This window comes from Propithecus coquereli, unplaced genomic scaffold (assembly GCF_000956105.1).
Source record: "Propithecus coquereli isolate 6110/MARCELLA unplaced genomic scaffold, Pcoq_1.0 Scaffold223, whole genome shotgun sequence".
NCBI classification, from domain to species: domain Eukaryota; kingdom Metazoa; phylum Chordata; class Mammalia; order Primates; family Indriidae; genus Propithecus; species Propithecus coquereli.
This window is the reverse complement of record NW_012147523.1, coordinates 4,216,298-4,220,755: the sequence shown is the minus strand read 5'-3', so window position 1 is coordinate 4,220,755 and position 4,458 is coordinate 4,216,298.

The window sequence follows — 4,458 nt, the reverse complement described above, 5'->3', positions numbered from 1 at the left end:
CTGTACCTTTATAGTAAGTCTTGATGTTGGGTGGTCAGTTCTCTTTGTTCTTATTCTTTAATATTGTTTTGGCTGTTCTGGGTCTTTTTTCTCTCCATAGAAACTTTTCAAGCAGTTTGCCAATATCCACAAAATAACTTGCTGGGATTTTGACTGAATTGCATTAAATTTATAGATCAAAGAACTGATGTATTATAATATTGAGTCTTCCTATCCACAAACATGGAATATCTCCCCATTTAGTTAGTTCTTTTATGTCTTTAATCAGAGTTTATAGTTTTCCTAATATAGATCTTGTACATATTTTGTTAGACTTATATACCTATATATTTTATAGATCCTGTACATCAGGGTTTGACAAATACGGTTACTTTCTGACTTTTGTTATGTGAGTACTCTGTGTACTATTTTTACTCAATATTTTTCTTTAAATTTATTTTAGAGGCAGGTACAGTGCTTCATGATTGAGTCCTAGATAGTTGGGAGACTGAAGCAGAAGGATCACTTGAGCCCAGGAGTTAGAGGATACAGAGAGCTATGATCATGCCACTGCATTCTAGCCCAGGCAACAAAGCGAGACCCTGTCTCTAAAACAAAACAAACAGACAAAAATAGATAAATAAATTTATTTTAAATCAGTAACTTAAAAAAATCTTAACTACCATAAGCAAAAGGATTCATGAAATCATTCATTTGGTGGATTTCAATTTTTTTAACATAATTAAAATAAAAAGAGCTATTATATGTCATCTGAAAATCATCATGTGTATTGCCAGAGGATCCAGTTGCTGTGCTTTCGGGAGGACCACTATAGGTAAGGGGAAGTCATTGAAGATTTTTAAGCAGGAGAAAAACATGAACTGAATTTTGCTTTAGAACAATCTGGTAATGGTGTAAAAGAAGGATGGGGGGGTGAAAAAGCAAAAGCTTAGTTAGTAGTTGCCTACTATATATAACAAGTGCTCAGCATATGCAGATATAACATAGGCTGCTACCACTAGGAGCTTGCAGGCTACTAAAGGAGATAGATGAGAAGACAGATAATTGAAGCACAGAGTGGTAGGTGCTATGCTTAGAGGATACATGAAATATAATGGTGGCCAAAAGGTAGGCATGATCATCACTGTCTCAGGAACCAAGCCCAGGAAGGCTTCACGAAGGAAAAATTGCTTCCTCCAAGTTTGGTAGAGGCATCAATACTGTGCATAGAGATTAGAGGGAAGAGGACCAGCACATGCAAAGCATGATGTACAAAATGATGCAGCATTCATTTGGCAAATATTTACTGAACTACTGTGTACCAGGTCCTGTGTAAACCCAAAGAACAAAGACACAAAAGATGCAGTCCCCACTCTGAATAAGCTGCCTGTCAGTTAGAGTGAAAATCCTAGTGCTGGGTGTTAGGTGCTATTATAGAAGTCCATGTGGGCTGTTGAGGGAGTGCACACTGGCTGAACACATCATTCAGACTAGGTAGCAAAGAAATGATCTCTTCAGTGAATTTTGAAAACTCATAGTAGCAAGAGGAGTCTGTGCAAGAACAGAGAGTCAAGAGATCACAGGACATGCTTGGAAGAATGGCAGGTGGTTTAGTAGCGGGGCTTGAGAAGTATAGACTTGATTCTAAAAGCAATGGAGCATTATGATTATTAAACCAAGAAGTAATAGCATCAGATTTGCCTTTTAAAAGATCACCCTGCAGTGTGGAAACTGGTTTCAAGGGATGTTAGCCAGATTGCAGAGAAAGAAGAGTTTGAAGGCTAATGAAGTGATTATAAAATGAGGAGCGCTGGTGTGGCCTGAGCTAACACAGTGTGACCCGGAAGGCAAAAGGAGACTGACGTGAGAGAGGTTAAGGAGTTAGAATCAACAGAACTTGGTTACCGAGGGATGCCTCACAAGGGGGTGACTGTGGTTAAGAAGTGAGGATGCGAAGGACGTGAATGCAGACTGTTCTGGACCACATTTCTTCTGTACGATTTGAAGGAAGTCTTTCTCAGTCTTAGCTTCCTCACCTACTAGGTTTTCCACCTGCGATGGGAACGTTGCTCAAAGTCCAAGTAACAGTACAAGCCTCAAGCAATGTTGTAGTAGAAAACCACGGTGGCTAAGAGGGGACAGGAACACAATCTGGAGTAGAAAAGACCCAAAGCCCTATGTCTCCTGTTCATAGCTTATTCGCTGATGGATGTGAGACCAAGGGAGGAAGACCAGGTGTGTTTAACTTGTCCTTCTGAATTTTCTTTGTATTCTTAACAAATACAAAACCCTAAAGTAATGGTTCTCAACATTTGTTGCACATTAAAATCACTTGGAGCTTGAAAAAGTTCTGATGCTCAGGCCATACCCCTGTGCGGTTAAATCAGGGTCTCTTGGGGGTGAGATCCAGGCATCAGTATTTTTTGAAGCTCTCTTGCTTATTCCATTGTGCAGCCAACGTGGGGAATCCAGAGATTTACTTCCTTGGAAACTGAGGCTCTGGAGACTAATTCTTTTTTTTTTTTTTTTTTTAGACAGAGTCTCACTCTTTTGCCCAGGCTAGAGTGAGTGCCGTGGTGTCAGCCTAGCTCACAACAACCTCAAACTCCTGGGCTCAAGTGATCCTTCTGCCTCAGCCTCCCGAGTAGCTGGGACTACAGGCATGTGCCACCATGCCTGGCTAATTTTTTCTATGTATTTTTAGCTGTCCAATTAATTTCTTTCTATTTTGGTAGAGACGGAGTCTCGCTCTTGCTCAGGCTGGTCTCGAACTCCTGAGCTCAAACAATCCGCCCGCCTCGGCCTCCCAGAGTGCTAGGATTACAGGCGTGAGCCACCGCGCCCGGCCTACAATCAATTTTTTGAAAACAAGTGCTTTTTATATTTGCTGTAGCAACAACCTGGAAGTTCTTAGGCACGAACTCTTTCCTGCTTGTTTAATGGCCTCTTTTTTCATATTAGGACTGAATGGGTGGTTTTATGCAGTATTAAAGGTTAGGCTACCTAAGAAGAAATAAGCTAGTCTTATGTATTATACTTGGCGCTGGTGGATTTTTCTGTTTCAAAGTATCAATTCTGTATCATACTGTTGATCCTGCTCTGAGGTGCTTATTGTAAATTTCTTTATTAATGTTTTTACATATTCTTTACCTAAGGGGCTACTGGAGCACAGAGCCTTGAAAAGGAAAAAAATAACTCCTCCTCTGAAGAACTCATATAGCCTACTACAGGGTCACCAGAATAATGGAAATAGCTAGCAGTTAAAATGTTCCATGTATTCTAAGTCTCCAATTTTGTACTTTGGTGAGACACAACCTCTCCCTTCCAATTGGAAAGAGAGGATTAAAAACACATACAAAATGTTGCAACCACAAGGAATTGTGTACATATAAGCATATATATTTGTTGCGGTTGCTAGAATGAATACCAGTATAATCAGTTAGTCTTTGACAAGGTTCTTTAAGTCCGGTTGCTAACTATAATGAACATGAGCAATTGTAGCATTCTAAAGTATTAAGAACATTTGGCCAAAAGATTATTGTTGAACTAAATCAGTTTACTGAGTATGTCAGAAATGGGACTGCCATGGGAAATTTTGTGGAGGGAATTCTATCCAGAAGCTTGTAGGACCACGATAATGTATGTTCTCAGTTTACCATGGAATTATGAATGATAATGTTGAACATCATAAACAACAGACAGAAGTGAACTATCTTCCTCATAGTTCACTTCCCTATTTTCCTCTGTAAATAGGGTTTAGTATTTCATTGCAAAGGAACCACTTGGAAACAAAATTATGTCCAAAGAAAAAGATAATCAAGTTTAGGTGTTTTGGTTTTGTTTTTTGTAGAAATACCACACTGTTGCTTTTTCCCATTTAGTCTTTATAGATAGAAACATTAACAACATCCCTCAAAGGAAAATAGGTGTATAGGGAGTTAAATCCTTATATTTTCATAACAGCAGTGTGATGATATCAAACTATCGGTACTTGACATGATTTGTCAAAAGCTATTGCCTTTTGGTGGAGAATATGTTAACTCATTCCACAGGAAGTATATGACTTTATTCTTAAAAACTGAGTTTTTCCTTCTGATAAATTTATATTAGAGGTACCATTTTATTTTGGAGAGATTTTTAGTTCAGGTCTAGGTAAAAATCTAGGCTCCAGCTCCCAACTCACTAGCTGTGTAACTTTGGACAATGTAATTGACCTGTCTAAACTCCAGTGTCTTCTTCAAGGTTGTTGCAAAAATTAGTAGCAATGAGAAAGAAGTGTCTATGGACTGAATTATGTCTCCCCCAAATTCATATGAGATGGCATTTGGAGATGGGGCCCTTGGAGGTAATTAGGTTTAGATGAGGCCGTGAGGGTGGGTGATGGGATTGTAACCCTGGGTAATGGGATTGTACCCCTATAAGAAGAGACAGCAAAGAGAAATATCTATTCCCTCTCCTGCCCCTACTATGCAAGAACAG